At 42.3% G+C, this 16750-nt stretch overlaps 1 long non-coding RNA gene across 5 annotated transcripts in view; it reads right to left on the minus strand.

Annotated features, from left to right (window-relative positions):
- Positions 1-456: 456 nt before the first annotated feature.
- The window catches only part of LOC106993700 (uncharacterized), a 39163-nt gene continuing 22869 nt past the window's right edge, over positions 457-16750 (minus strand). For 3 of the 5 annotated variants that reach the window (XR_013404688.1, XR_013404686.1, XR_013404684.1), the window contains one exon: positions 8251-16308. This is a non-coding gene — a long non-coding RNA (uncharacterized LOC106993700). Of the gene's footprint in view, positions 6346-8250; positions 16309-16750 lie in introns of those variants that run through there. The other 2 variants (XR_013404685.1, XR_013404687.1) reach the window with 2 other exon arrangements.

Here is a 16750-nt window from a genome sequence, read left to right on the forward strand (position 1 = left end):
TGCCTGGCTGATGGGGTAGCTGTCACCTTTTTGGGAGCCCAAAGTGAAAGGATCGCTAAAGGCAGAGAATTTGAAACCAGCCGGGGCAATATAGCAAGAGGCTGTCTCAACAAAAAATTTTAAAAATTAACTGGGCGGCTGGGCGCGGTGGCTCACACCTGTAATCCCAGCACTTTGGGAGGCCGAGGCGGGTGGATCACCTAAGGTCAGGAGTTCGAGACCAGCCTGACCAACATGGCAAGAAACCCCATCTCTAGTAAAAACACAAAATTAGCCGGGCGTGATGGCGCATGCCTGTAATCCTAGCCACTCATGAGGTTAAGACAGGAGAATCGCTTGAACCCGGGAGGCGGAGGTTGCAGTGAGCCGAGATTGCACCATTGCACTCCACCCTGGGCAGCAAGAAACTCCATCTCAAAAAAAAAAAAAAAAAAAAAAAATTAACAGGGCGTGGTTGCCCACGCCTGGAGTCCCAGCTGTACCTGGCTGAGGTTTGACTTGCAGAGGTCGAGGCTGCAGTGAGCCGAAATCGCGCCACTGCACTCCAGAATGAGACCGTCTGAACAAAAATGTTTAAAGCTCAAGCACGGTGCCTCATGGCTGTAATCCCATCACTTTGGGAGGTTGAGGCAGGTGGATCGCTTGAGCTCAGGAGTTGGAGACCAGCCTGGGCAGCATAAGGAGACCCCATCTATATTTAAAATAAGATCCTTTTTAATTAAAAAATTATATAAAAATAAATTTTAAAAGAACCCTTTTTATAAAAATAAATAAGAAATTTTAAATAGTAAAAATTAGCCAGGTGTGGTGGCACAAAACTGTATTCCTAGCTACTAAGGAGGCCAAGGTAAGATTGCTTGAGCCTGAAAGTTCAAGGTCATAGTGAGCTGTGATCACACCACTGCACTCCAGCCTGGATGACAGATCCCATATCTTTAATTTTAAAAAAATTATTTTTGCATACCTTTAACGTAACTTAGACTGCTCTGAAATATTTTTCTCCTCTCATAATGAAACACTGCCAATTAATTGGCCTATTTCAATTCTCCTCAAGACAAGTGTGATTTTGTTTTCACCAACGTTTACTGAACATCTATCTGTTAAAAGACGGTGTTAGAAAGTGCAGAAAAGTTGTAAATTTTTAAGTCACTGATCTCAGAGAGATAGGAGTCTAGCTAGAAAAACAGTTATAGTCTAGGAGTTTGGCCAGAAAAGAATTAGAACATTTAATTAACATTATAGGGTAAGTGCTGGGAAGGAGAAGGACAAGGTACTATGAAAAGGTAAAATTGGAGAACCACTTTCCAGAAAAGTAAACAGGCGTAGAAGCACATCACAGATTACTCATTGTTTGTTTTGGTAATATGTATTGTGTAAAACAAATGTCACCTTTTTAAAAATTTAAAAATATATTGCCAGGATTACTCCTGTACATCTATAATATTTTAAATTTCGACAACACTTTGTGGATTTTTTTTTTTTTTTTTTTTTGAGACGGAGTCTCACTCTGTCGCCCAGGCTGGAGTGCAGTGGCAGGATCTCGGCTCACTTCAAGCTCCGCCTCCCAGGTTCACGCCATTCTCCTGCCTCAGCCGCCCGAGTAGCTGGGACTACAGGCACGCACCATAAATGCCCGGGTTATTTTTTTGTATTTTTAGTAGAGATGGGGTTTCACCGTGTTAGCCAGGATGGTCTTGATCTCCTGACCTCGTGATCTTCCTGCCTTGGCCTCCCAAAGTGCTGGGATTACAGGCGTGAGCCACCGTGCCCGGCCTGGACCAACATTTATTTGAGAAGGAAAGCACCTGTTCTTCCCACAGCAGTGGCAGTAGTACATCAACAGTGCACAGCTGAATTGGGACAGGGGCCAGGACAAAGCAGAAATCTGCTGCAGAGACCAGGAAAGATAAAGGATGTTCTGTAGCAGGATCTGGGCAAGCAGCACTCATCCGTATCCTTTGCATTGCAAACAGAGGAGCTGCCTCCTTCCTTTTTATTTTCCAGTTTATTAATGGCTCCTAGAACCTCTGAGAACTAACTGATTTTGACCTCTTAACAGTTGCCTTTCAACTACCATTCATTCACTGCAAGCCTACTGTGTAAATGGGCCCTGGCTAACCACTTCAGATATATTGTCTCTTGTCCAGCTTCAAGTGACTCTCTAAGGGAGGAATTAGCCCCACCTCACTAGTATGGAAATGGAGACTTGGAGTGATCAAGTGACTTGCTCTGAGTTACACAGCTGGGAAGTGGTGAAGCTGGAATTCAACTCAAGTTATGTCTAGATCTAAAACTCATGCTGTTTTCTATGCTCAAAGCTGCGTTTCAAAACTGAACTTTAGCATGGAGTCTATGATGAGTGGCTCGTGTCTTTCCACCCAGCACCTAGCCCAAGGCCAAGCACAGAGAGGGCTCACAGTGGACACTTTTGGAATGAGTAGATTCTGTATGGAATGGTTGGTAAATGAAGGCCTGGGCACGGTGTGAACAGTGTTATGGGACAGCAGAGGGGGTGGTGGCTGATTAGGGGAAATGGAGAAGCCTCTGCAGAGGAACAGAGTTGAGTGAGGCCTGGAGAAATAAGTAGTCAGAAAAAGACCGACCAATTCAGCATTCTCACAGCAAAGACCACTAACAGGCAATTCACAGAACAGGAAACCCAAAGGCCATGAATAGGTGCTCCACATCACCAACAGTCAGAAAAACGCAAATTATCTCATGCACAGTAGATGAGAATACAAACTGGAAAAGTGTGTTAGGAGAGCCATTTGGTAGCATCTATCACAATTATAAATGAGGTATGTTCTTAAATTTAAGTACAAACATTGTGATAGAAAAAAATGGAAACAAATATTCATTAGTAGGGAACGATCTAAACAAGGACATACTTATACTATTTTTTTAAAAAAATGCCACTTTTGGCCTGGCACAGTGGCTCACACCTATAATACTAGCACTTTGGTAGGCTAAGGAAGGCAGACTGCTTGAGCCCAGAAGTTCCAGACCAGCCTGGGTAACATGGCGAAACCCCGTCTGAACAAAAATACAAAAATTAGCTGGGAATGGTGATGTGCATCAGTAGTCCCAGCTATTTGGGAGGCTGAGGTGGGAGGATCACTTGAGCCCAGTAGGTGCAGACCAGCCTGGCCGACATGGCAAAACCCCCATCTCTACTAAAAATACAAGACTTAGCCGGGCATGGTGGCACATGCCTGTAGACCCAGCTTCAACAAAAAGATATAGAAGGATTCACAAAGACATACAGTTAAATGAAAAAAGGTAAATTGCAGAGCAGTAGGTGTATTGTGAAATCTTTTTTTATTTTTTTTTGTGACAGAGTCTTGCTCTGCTGCCCAGGCTGGAGTGCAATGGCATGATCTCAGCTCACTGCAACCTCCACCTCCCCCACTTAAGTGATTCTCCTGCCTCAGCTTCCTAAGTAGCAGCTACTACTAGCACCTGCCACCACGCCCAGCTAATTTTTGTATTTTTAGTAAAGACAGGATTTTACCATGTTGGCCAGGCTGGTCTTGAACTCCTGGCCTCAAGTGATCCACCCACCTCGGCCACCCAAACTACTGGGATTACAGGCAGAAGGCACTGAACCCAACCCATTTTTATGTTTTTAAAGGGTACATGTGTGTCTATATGTAGATATCTGTGTACATAGATACATAGGCAAAATACTGCACGAATGCCAATTGGTAACGGTGGTTATTCACATCTTAGGAGGGGAGTGGGAGTAAGAGATTGAAGGACTTTCATCTAAACAAAAAAAAAGTGAGACATGAGTCATTGAGGAAAAACAGCATATAACTTCTGTGGTATTCCCATCAAAACTACATAACTTGAATATAAACATGAGAAAACTATCAAAAACAAATTGGGGGACATTCTACAAAATAATGGACTTTTCAAAACTATCAGTGTCAGGAAATGCAAAGAAACACTGAGTTACTGTACCACATTAAAGGAACAATTGGCAACATCCAACATCCAGATTTAGGTTAGAGGACAGTACTATATTAACATTATTTCTCTGATTTTTATATTTACATTATGGTTATGTAGGGGAACGCCTTGGTTTTATTTTTCAGGTTGAGCACGCTGAAGTACCTGGAGTAAAGGGGCATCATGTCTGAAACTGATGCTTAAGTGGCTTAGAAGAAAAATTCTGGGAGCTAGAGGGAGAGAGAGAGAGGAGTGTGGTAAAAAGTTAACATTTTGGAGATCTGTGTAAAAGGTACATGAGGATTCTTTGTACTGATTTTGCATTTTTTCTCCAAATGTGAAATTATGTCAAAATATAAAATTAAAAGACAAAATAAAAAGAATGAGTGAGAGTTTGCTAGGTAGAGAAGCAGAAAGATCTTCTGTCAAAGGAACAGGATCAGCAAAAGCATCACACAAGTGTGCGAGTCTTCTGTGTTGACAAGCCCTGACTCTGAATATCCAGGACATAGCATAGTGTGGGTAGACAGGGAGTAGAGGGATGATGAGCAGCATAACCCACAAATGGACATATTTCCCTGCTACCTAAGATTGGAAGTAAAGACTTTAGGCCTCCATTATACCCAGTCTCAAGTCTTGCAAGACATAACGTGAGTTCTCATGGCGGCTCAGTCTTTGCATTGGTGATGTCTCTTCATCCAGTGACTGTGTGGAACAATGGAAACCCTAGAATCATGGCTGAAAGGGACATCTAGTCCAACTCTCTCATTTTGCAGAAGGGACAACTAAGATGCAAAATGAAGAAGAGATTTGCAAGGTCCCAACAAAGGTTAGTGTTAAAACTGGCTTCTGGTTCCCAATCCATCATTCTTTCTATTGCACCAAAGTCTACGTGATAAGGGAGAAGAAATAGAAGGCTAGCAAGGGAAATGACTGAATGTTAAAGTTTGGACGTTTTTTATTTGACAAAAATACAAACTTAATGTCTGTACAATTTTAAAAGTAAACAATATAGATACCAATGGTATTGTGGAAACTGTCTTCACTTAAGCCAATAGGTTCCAACTGGTAAGTGATATTCAATTCAGGCTCCTAGGTCTGAAGCAGCAATCAAGGTGATTCTCAGGAATTCTCAATGACATTGGTACCCATCTGGATTTGTTGAAAAGTTTAACATCTTTTTGTATTATTCATGATTCTGCAGTTCTTCCAATTGCAAAGTGATGGGGAGAGTACACATTTTCAACCAGGCTATGAAATCGTTCTTGAAAATTTGGACATTCATATAGATGGCTTTTAATTTTTCTTGGAGACTGCCTTTCCTTATGAAGTAATGAAATTTAAATATATATATTATAAATTAAACTATATACATAATATTCTAATTACAATAAAATCCTAGGGATAAGGAACTAGTATTTCAAGGGCGCCATTCCCGTTTTTTATTATTCTTCTTAGTTGGAATTTTATTCCTCAAGGCTTAGCTCTTAGTGACTAGAAAATGAATACTGACTAACAAAACTATTGGGATTCTAATTTATTTAAGAATCGTCAGATTCTGTACAAGAAATCTTGAAGCATGTCATCAGTAACATGCTGAGAAGCTGCCTAAAAAGGCATGCCTTTCTTTTAAATGTCCATGAGCCCTGGATCCACAGATTATCAGACATGAAGGATCACACAGGCTCAAAGAGGGCTTATTTTGGTGTCATCTGTAGAGGGGTTGCTCTCTTCAGCTGCCCATCCTGGACCCCAGAATTATGCCTACAGTTTTCAGTTTCCACATGTCTTTGTGGCAAGGCTACCATGAATTATTTTACTCAGGACTTTAGATTAACTACAAAAGAAACTAATTGAAAATAATTAAGATCATTCTGTCATGTGAGCCACAGTTTACTACAGTCAACTTAAGCACAATTATATATGATAAACTATAGATGTGATGCTTTGTGTTTCAACCATTATTATCCATTGTTTCTTACTCAGTTGGTGAAACCATTAGCAATATGGGGCTTTAAAAGGACTGTCTCTGTGATATCGTCTTCCTCTGCCTCCCTTCAGGATCTGATATTCTTCTGTGGTTGATTGACCAGTCTGCATGTGGGTGGTGTATTTCTTATATCAGACCTATTAATTGCAGAAGGTTCTGTCTCCCTATCCCCAATACCTCAAACTTCCTGTTTCCTGTACAGTCTTCAACAACTCTATTTGCATGGCTCCAGCAATCTTTGTGCTTGCTTGCTATGGACAGATCTGTTAAAATCCTGGAACTGCCACAGTTTCTTCAGAAAGTTTGATGTCTCTCTCCAGAGAATGGCTTTTTTCTCATTGTGCTATGCTGTTGCTCTCAGAGCTCACCCGCTGGAACTTTCTCTTTCCTGTGCCTATGCTCAGCTGTGGGGGAATAATAAGAGAGGTTTTATTCCTATTTATTATCATGTATGATAGGAATAATGAGAAGGAATAATGAGAGTAATGATAGGAATAATGAGAATCGCTTGAACCTGGGAGCCAGAGGTTGCAGTGAGCCAAGATCACGCCACTGCACTCCAGCCTGGGTGACAGAGTGAGTCTCCATCTCGAATGGAGGAGAGAAGAGAGAAGAGAAGAGAAATCATAGGTATGTAACCTTCTATGTCTAGCTACTTTCACATAACACAAAAATTTTTGAGGTTCATCCATTGTGGCACATATCAGTACTTCATTCTTCTTTTTTTTTTTTTTTTTGAGACAATATCTGTTGCTGAGGCTGGAGTGTAGTGATCCAATCATGGCTCACTGCAGCCTTGAATTCCCAGATTCAATTAATCCTCCCACCTCAGCCTCCCAACTACCTAGGATTATAGACATGCCACTATGTCCAGCTAATTTTTGTATTTTTTTGTAGAGATAGGTTTTTGCCATGCTTCCCAAGCTGGTCTCAAACTCTTGGGCTCAAGCGATCTGCCTACCTCAGACTCCCAAACTGGTGGGATTACAGGCGTGAGCTACCTCAGTCGGCCATTTCATTCTTTTTAATGGCTGAATAGTATTCCATTATATGTATATACCACTATTCGTTTATCCATTCATCTGCTGACAGGCATTTGGATTGTTTCCACCTTTGGGTTGTTATGAGTAATGCTACTACAAACATTCATAGACAAGTTTCTTCTTTTTTTTTTTTTTTTTTTTTTTTTTGAGACGGAGTCTTGCTCTGTCGCCCAGGCTGGAGTGCAGTGGCCAGATCTCAGCTCACTGCAAGCTCCGCCTCCCAGGTTCACGCTATTCTCCTGCCTCAGCCTCCGGAGTAGCTGGGACTACAGGCGCCCGCCACCTCGCCCGGCTAGTTTTTTGTATTTTTTTAGTAGAGACTGGGTTTCACCATGTTAGCTAGGATGGTCTTGATCTTGTGACCTCGTGATCCGCCCGTCTCGGCCTCCCAAAGTGCTGGGATTACAGGCTTGAGCCACCGCGCCCGGCCCATAGACAAGTTTCTATGTGAACATATGTTTTCGTTTCTATTGATATACCTAGAATTATTGGGTCATTATGGTAATCCAGTTTTACTTTTGGAGGAACCACCAAGCTGTTTTCCACAGTGGCTGCATGATTTTACATTCCAAACTGTAATGTACTACGATTCCTATTTCTTCACATACCTACCAATACTTATTATTTTCAATTTTTTAAGTTATAGTAATCCTACTGGGTGTGAAACGGCATTTCATTGTGATTTTGACTTAAATTTCTTTAATGACCAATAAAGTTGAACATTTTTATGTGAATGTAGGCTATCTGTACATCTTCTCTGGAGAACTATTCAAATCCACTATCAATTTTTACATTGAATTGTATTTTTGTTGTCGAGTCGCAATTTTTTTTTTTTTTTTGAGACAGGGTCTTGCTCTGTCACCCAAGCTGGAGTGCAGTAGTGTGATCTCGGCTCCCTGCAACCTTTGCCTCTGGGGCTCAATCAATCCTCCTACCTCAGCCTCCTGAATAGGTGAGAGTTCAGGTGTGAACCACCACGTTCAGCTAATTTTTATATTTTTTGTAAAGACAAGGTTTTGCCATGTTGCCCAGGCTGATCTCCAACTCCTGGACTCAAGTGATGAGCCTGCCTCAGCCTCCCAAAGTGCTGGGATTACAGGAGCAAGCCACTGCACCTGGCTGAGCATTTTTTATATATTCTGAATACTAAACCCTTATGAGATATGATTTGTAAATATTTTCTCCCATTCTGTAGGTTGCTTTTCACTCTATTGATAATATCCTTTGATTTGCAAAGGTTTTAATTTTTGTGAAATCTAATTGATCTATTTTTCTTTTGTTGCTTGTGCTTTAGAGGTAGTTCTAAGAATCCAATGCCAAATTCAAGCTCATAAAGATTTACCCCTGTTTTCTTCTAATAGTTTTATACTTTTGGCTCTTATATATAGGTAATTGATCCATTTGAGTTAATCTTTGTATATGGAGTGAGGTAGGGGACCAACTTTATTCTTTTGCATGTCGTTTTCCAGTTCCAGCACCATTTTCTGAAGACACTGTTTCTTCCCCATTGAATGTTCTTGGCACCCTTGTTAATAAATCAACTCACCATAGGTGTTTGAGTTTATTTCTGGACTCTGAACTCTATTCTGTTGATATATATGTCTATCCTTATGACAGCACCACACTGTTTTTTGTAGGCTTGCAGTACTTTATTTCTCTTTTTCAATATTGTTTTGGCTGTTTTGGGCCTCATGCAATTCTGTGTGAATTTGAGGATCAACCTTTCCATTTACGCAAAAATGGCCATTAAAATTTTTATAGGGATTGCATTGAATCTGTAGGTCATTTTGGGAGTACTGCCATCTTAACAATATTAAGTTTTCTAATACATAACCATGGAATTTCATATTAAGTTGGGTCTTTTTAAATTTTATTCAGTAGTTTTATACTTTTCAGTGTACAAGTCCTTCACCTTCCTTGGTGAATGCTCTGATCAAATGCATACCTGAGAGATGCAACTTGCATAAACCATAAAACTCTATATCCCAATCAGAATACAATTCATAAGAATTGTATTTGAATCTTCTGGATGCTATTATAAATGGAATTTTTTTGGGGGGGAATTGTTCCTTGGTGATGTACAGAAACAGCTGGTTTTTGTGTGTTGATCTTGTACCCTAGAAATTTGCTAAATCAATTTACTAGATCTAATAGATTTTTTTGTGTATTCCCTGGGATTTTCTATATGTAGAATCCTGTCTTCTGCAACTGTAAATATTAATTTCTTCCATTCCAATTTAGTTGATTATTGTGATTCCAAATGATGAGAGTGTTTTACTTTTTCTTCCCAAACTGCTCTGGCTAGGACTCCCAGTACTATGTGGAGTAGCAGTGATGAAAGCAGGCATCCTTATATTGTTTTTGCTCTTAGGCGGAAAGCTTTCAGTCTATCACCATTAAGTATGAAGAGCTTCCTTGTCTTTCGGTCTTTGGTTGGGATTGGACAATAGGCAGCATGGACTAAATTTAGGAGGACAGGAGGGGAATGAAGTCACGCTGTTAGTGAGGTGGTTCCCTCTCTGCTGCATCTCCATGAGTTGATTGTGTTCCTCTACAAAAGACCACAGCTCCTGTCAGGTGGCCTTCTTCATATAGCCACTCCTCCCTTCCTTGCCCTTTTAGGTCTAACTAAAAGGTGAATGCTCCCTGCAATGGCTAGCCCTAGGCACCATACCTTGTTGTCTTCCCTGAGTCCTGCCCACCCCTCTGTAAACTGTCCGTTCATGAAACTTTACTCAATTCCTCATTTAGAATGTACACCTGTTTCCTGCAGAGATTCTAATTCAAAGACTTAACACCGAGTAAATGGGCACATCTCTCTGGACTGCCGTCAGCCTGCAGTGGTCCAGCAAGATTCCAAAGTGAGTGAGGTTTTAACAACCACCTTACAGTCTTTTCTGGCTTTTGAACATATATTAGTCTGTGACTGGGTATGGGGTAGGAGGAGTTTGGTGAGAACAAGGAAGATAACTTGCTGCTCTTCATGTCAGCGATGTGTACCTGAGAGATGCAACTTGCATAAACCATAAAATTCTATATCCTAATCGGAATTGCTGAATCAAAGATTTGGAACTGCAACTTCTTCAAATGGGAAGACAAATATTTCTTCCACCTTTGCTTCTGATTCTGTTCATCATCCATTGTCAGTATCCCAGATTAGACTCTGATAAGGACATGCTGGCTGCTTGAACTTTGGGGCTTAATACTACTAAATATTCGAGCCCAGCCCAACTTTTGCTTCATAACTGCCTCTACCCCAAGGCCTGATGGAACCCACCTCTTTTGGCCCAAGGAAACTCACATGCTGTCAACATTAATGTACTGTATTCATTTCCTAGGGCTGCCACAACAAATTACCAAAAAGTGGAGTGACTTGAAACAGCAAGAATTTCTTTTCTCACAGTTTTGGAGGCTAGAAGTCCGAGATCAAGATGTTGGCAGGTTCATGCTCTCTGATGCCTTTAGGAAAGAACCCTTCCCTGCCTCTTCCTGGCTTCTGCAGGTTCTTGGCAATCCTTGGTTTGTCGATGCATCACTCCAACCTCTGCCTCTGTCATCACATGGCTACATCTTCTCCCTGTGTGTCTTATTCTTCCTCCCATGAGGCCACCAGTCATATTGAATCCAGAACCCATCAGGCTGGGCATGGTGGCTCACACCTGTAATCTTAGCACTTTGGGAGGCAGAGACACATGGATCACCTGAGGTCAGGAGTTTGAGACCAGCCTGGCCAATATGGTGAAACCCCGTCTCTATTAAAAATACAAAAATTAGCTGAGCGTGGTGGCACGTGCCTGTAGTCCCAGCTACTTGGGAGGCTGAGGCAGAAGAATCACTTGAACCCAGGAGACAGAGGTTGCAGTGAGCCAAGATCGAGCCACTGCACTCCAGCCTGGGCAACAGAGCAAGACTCTGTCTCAAACAAACAGAAAAAAGAACCCATCATATCTTAACTGATATCTGCAATGAGCCGGTTTCCAAATAAAGTCATATTCTGAGATACTAGCGTAAGGACTTCAACATTCCCTTGGAGGGACAGAATTCAACCCATAGCAATATATATTTATCATTTGCAAGGACTTGCTTCTCCCTCTCTGACTCATTCCACTACTAGAAGAGAAAATCCTACTTATAAAATACAAGGTTAGAGGCCAGGCGCGGTGGCTCACACCTAGTATCCCAGCACTTTGGGAGGCCGAGGCAGGTGGATCACAAGGTCAGGAGTTCAAGACCAGCCTGGCCAAAATGGTGAAACCCCGTCCATACTAAAACTACAAAAATTAGCAGGGCGTGGTGGCAGGCGCCTGTAATCGCAGCTACTCGGGAGGCAGAGGCAGGAGAATGGCTTGAACTTTGGTGGCAGAGGTTGCAGTGAGCTGAGATCATGCCACTGCACTCCAGTCTGGGCGATAAGAGTGAGACTCCGTCTCAAAAAAATAATAATAAAAAATATAAGGTTAGAACATTTTATTGAAGGAAAGCAATAGGTGAGCAGAAAATCAAGAGCCCTTACTCAACTAAAAGTCAAAGCACAGGACTATAGTGCCAGGTAGAACATAATTTTCCTGTGTGAAGTTTCACACCACTTAATCTCTGTGCACTTCAGTTTCCTCAACTGTAAAATGAGGAAACAGACTTAGCAACTGCAAAGGCAAGTCCTGTTAAGCTCCCAAATTCTAAGATTCTTTGACATACACATCTATTGCTAATAGATTTTCTGCAAGGGATATTGTGAGCTTGCTTAAACTGTTACCTCAGACTGCTTATGCTCAACGTCTCTCTCAGTCCATTTCCAATTACTCTTCTGCTGTCTCTGTGATAGTCTGGTTTATTTGAAAACATCTGGAGGATTCACTGGCCTTAATTCCAAGTATGAAATGTAAAGGCTCCATATAAACCTTCATAATTGGACCCAGATTTTCTCCTAATGCTATTAAATCTTCTCATCTAATCTTGACTCCAGAAATATTATGGGTTTTCCTCTCAAGGAGACTCAGAAGCATGCATGGGGGTCAGAGGGGAAGGAGAATAATGGGAAGATTTAGAGACATGATGTATGATCTCCCTTATTATTCCACCTGTGAAATTAGCTCCCATACTTCCTCCCTGACTTATCTGTAGCACTGGCTCCTCCAGGAGAGGTGCTCTGTCTTATTCATCTCTGAGTGCACATAAGGACATGCATTTGCCCCCAAAATAGGACCCGGCTCAGCCTGTGTAGCAGGCAAAAAGGGAGGGAGGAAGGCAGAGAGGTCATTTACCAGAGAAGTTTCATCACTGCTCTATTTTCACCCCACCCTCCTCCTCCGATCCCCTAAACTCAGATTCTCAGATCCATGAACTGATGTTCCATTTTAAAAAATTGTGGTAGGCCAGGCATAGTGGCTCACGCCTGTAATCCCAGCACTCTGGAAGGTTGAGGTGGGCAGATCACCTGAGGTCAGGAGTTCAAGACCAGCTTGGTCAACATGCTGTAACCCCGTCTCTACTAAAAAATACAAAAAATTAGCCAGGTATGATGGTGGGCGCCTATAATCCCAACTACTCAGGAGGCTGAGGCAGGAGAATCACTTGAACCTAGAAGGCAGAGGTTCCATTGAGCCGAAATCATGCCATCGCACTCCAGCATGAGCAACAAGAGTGAAACTCCGTCTCAAAGAAAAAAAGAATTGTGGTAAAATATACGTAAACATAAAAATTCACCAATTTAATTATTTTTAAGCATATAGTTGAGTGACATTGAATACATTCACATTGTTGTGCAACCATCACTACCATCTATCTGCAGAACTTTTTCATGTTCCCAAATTGAAACTCTGTACCCATTAAGCAATAACTTCCCATTCCCCTCTCCCTAGCCCCTGGCCACCACCATTCTACTTTCTATCTCTAAGAATGACTATTCTAGGTATGTCATACAAGTGGAATCACAAAATATTTGTCCCTTTTATTTATTTAATTTTTGAGCTGAGGTCTGGTTTCGTCGCACAGGCTGGAGTGCAGTGGTGCGATCTCAGCTCACTATAACTTCCACTTCCCTGGATCAAGCAATCCTCCCACCTCAGCCTCCTGAATAGTTGGGACTACAGGCCCACACCACCATACCTGGTGTGTCACCCTGGTGTGGTATTACACCCAGGTAATACCTGGAAGTATTGTGGATTCATAGCAACACAAGAGTGGAGGTTTAAGCCAGGCACGGTGGTCCAGGCTTGTAATCTCAGCACTTTGGGAGGCTGAGGCAGGCAGATTGCTTGAGCCCAGCAGTTTGAGACCACCCTGGCCAACATGGCAAAACCTGATCTCTACAAAAAATACAAAAATTAGCCTGGTGTGATGGCTCAAGCCTGTAGTCCCAACTACATGGGAGGCTGAGGTGGGAGGATCACTTGAGCCGGGGAGGTTGAGGCTGAGGTTGCAGTGAGCTGAGATCATGCTACTGCACTCCAGCATGGGTGACAGACTGAGACACTGTCTAGAGGAGAAGGAGGGGGAGGGGGAGGAGGAGATTGTTGTTTATATGTAATTAAGAGAAGGAGAAAAGTTTGCATGAGTGACTCTGAATCTTGACATAGGAGTGAGTGTTCTCTGTGCAGAAACCAGGACCAGGCTGAAGCACACCAGCCAGGAGGCTCTGCCAGAGCCACGGCATAGAGGCATGACTCAGCTTTGTCTGTTTGTGAAACTGCAAGTGAGCTGGCCTGACTGGAGCACAGCATGTTGGGGAATGGAGGGAGAGAGGAAAACACCGTGAAAGAATAGACTGACTGGGAAGCTATAGAGGAAGGTTTGGGTCTGGTCCCAAAGTCCAGGTATGGTAGATAAGGAACTGGATTTTATCTTCAAGACAATCAAGACCCATAGAAGATTTTAAGAAGAGTAATGTGGTCAATTACATATTTTATACACCCTTTCTAGTGGCTAGTGTTGGGAAGATGAGACTAGAAGTGAGAGGCCACTTAGGAGACTATTGCCTAGACCAGGTGAGGAGTAACACAGTTATGGTGGGATAGGGGCAGCATTGTGCCTCAGCTGGCTCATGACAGCTGATTGTCAAATTTTAAGGAATTCTCCAAGCTGACTGTTAAACCCACTCATTCTTAAAAATTAAATTATGTGAACTTACAATTAGCTAAGCGTGGTGGCACGCACCTGTAGTCCCAGCTACTTGGGAGGCTGAAGTTGAAGAATCACACTTACAATTAAAGAAATATTTCTTTCATCATTTCCTAATTGTGTTTTTTGGGTTTTTGTTTGTTTTCTTATTTGTTTTTTAGCTCTGTTGCCCAGGCTGGAGTGCAGTGGCACAATCATAGCTCACTTTAAATTCAAACTCCGGGGCTGAAGTGATCTTCCCACCTCAGCTTCCTGAGAGAGGAGAACTACAGGTGTGCACCACCAGGCCTGCTATTTTAAATTTTTTGTAGACATGGCTTTCCCTATGTTGCCCAGGCAGTCTTGCACTCCTGGGCTCAAGCAGTCCTCCTGCCTCAGCCTCCCAAAGTGCTGGGATTACAAGCATCAACCAGCACCCCAGCTCTTAATTGTTATACTATTGTCTTAGTACTTAAGACAGTTTACCTCTATTTGATCTGTATGGTGGAAACATGATATAATGGTGTGCTGCTGCGCATCTCTTCCCAACATGATGTTCAACGCCATCATGGTGGTAATTGTGGAAAATCGAAACAGAGATAAGTAACCCGTAGATATGGCTGGCTTAGATTTGGGATTATATGTATTGTTTAAAAATATATGCATTAACTTTTCTTTATACAACTACTCTTTCATCATTATGATCTAACATCTTCTCTCTTCCTTTGTCCCTCTTTCTTTCTTTTTTTTCTGAGATAAGAGTTTTTGCTCTTGTTGCCCAGGCTGGAGTGTAATGGCACGTTCTTGGCTCACCACAGCCTCCGCCACCCAGGTTCAAGCGATTCTCCTGCCTCAGCCTCTTGAGTAGTGAGGATTAGAGGCACCCACGACCACGCCCGGCTAATTTTTTTTCATATTTTTTAGTGGAGACGGGGGTTTCACCATGTTGGCCAGGCTGGTCTCGAACTCCTGACCTCAGATGATCTGCCCACCTTGGCCTCCCAAAGTGCTGGGATTACAGGCCTGAGCCACCAAACCCAGTCATTTCCTTCCTTTTCTTATGTTTTCCCTCTCCCCTCCCACTTGTTAAGACCACTCTCCCTTTAGGGATTCCCATTCCCAGTGATATCTCATCAAAGCAGCACATGAATAGCTGACATTATGTAATGCTTTCACATTTGGCATTCCCAAGATATTACCCCACCCCGATGCAGAATAAGTTGTCAGAGCATAAAACTGGTATTTTTTACATAATCTTAATGTACAGATGTCAATATGAAAACCATTCACTACTATTATGATTACATTCTTTGTCTCATTTTCTTTGTATGCCAAGATTTGTTCTTGTGAAATCTTTTCTTTTGGGAGTTTCAAAGAGGGAAGACGAAACTTTAATAATCCAGTTTACTGATGCTGCCAAAAGGAAAAAGTAAACTTTTAAGTCTCCGACCACTTTTGGCAATGACACTCCTGGAACAGAAGTAAAGATGTAACAAGAAGGACCAGATGCAAACTGGAAATACAATCAGTGGCCCACTCGATGGTGCCAGATTCCTCAGCTTGTTCCAAATCAGATATGCCTGCAGTTTACAGGTTTGTTACTCTGTGTTATGATTACACTCTGTGTTAATCATAAATGAATAGCCTAGGCTTATGGGAGGAATAGTAAGACTAAAAAATAACATTGTAGAAAATACACAAGGTAAGAAGCAGAAGGGATTTAGAGACACCCTGGTCCATTCTCCATGTATTCAGTGATGCAGAGATGAGGGGGAAAATATATTCTAGATAAGGTCAAGGAAGGTCTCCCTGAAGAGATGACATTAAGTGGCGACTTGAAGGAGAAGGAGCTGGGCATGCAGAAAGCCAGAGGGTAGAACATTCCAGGCAGAAGGAACAACATGAACTAAGGGTCTGAGAAAATAATAATTCCTAACATTTATTTAACACTTACTATGTGCCTGGCGCTATTCTAAACACATTATATATATTACCTCACATATTCTTTTTTTTTTTTTTTTTCCAGAGACTGGGTCTCACTCTGTCATGCAGACTGGAGTGCAGTGGCATGACCATAGCTCACTGTAGTCTCAAACTCCTGGGTTCAAACGATCCTCTCGTCTTGGCCTCTCAAAGCACTGGGATTACAGGTGTGAGCCACGGAGCCCAGCCTACCTCATGTATTCTTCACACCAGCTCCGTGAGGCAGAGAATATCATTGTCTCCATTCTACAGGTGGGGAAATGAAGCACACCACAGTTAGGTAACCTCCCCAAGGCTAACAGCCAGTAAGTGCTAGAGCTGGGATTCTAACCCAGCAGTACAATTCCAGAATCCACATGCTTAACCATTTTGCCATGCTGACAAAGTTGGGGCTGAACCCCAAGTCTCCTGACTTCTACTTCAATGCCTATCCCAGTCGTATACATGTGTATTGGTACTTATATACACTCCTAACTTTCCCTCTCAGAAGTCTATATAAACAAGGGACATCTGAAGGTGCCTTCTTTAATCAAGTTGCTAGAATTGAGATGCGCATGGGGAATCTGTGTTGGCACTCCACCCTGAGGAGGGCTGTCACCTGAAGAGATAGGCTTCACATCTCACGTGGAAATTTCCTAGGTGTATCCCCCAGTGCAGGCAGCCCTGGGAAAACTGGTTGAAGATGGTG

Source organism: Macaca mulatta, chromosome 15 (assembly GCF_049350105.2).
Source record: "Macaca mulatta isolate MMU2019108-1 chromosome 15, T2T-MMU8v2.0, whole genome shotgun sequence".
Taxonomy (NCBI): Eukaryota; Metazoa; Chordata; class Mammalia; order Primates; family Cercopithecidae; genus Macaca; species Macaca mulatta.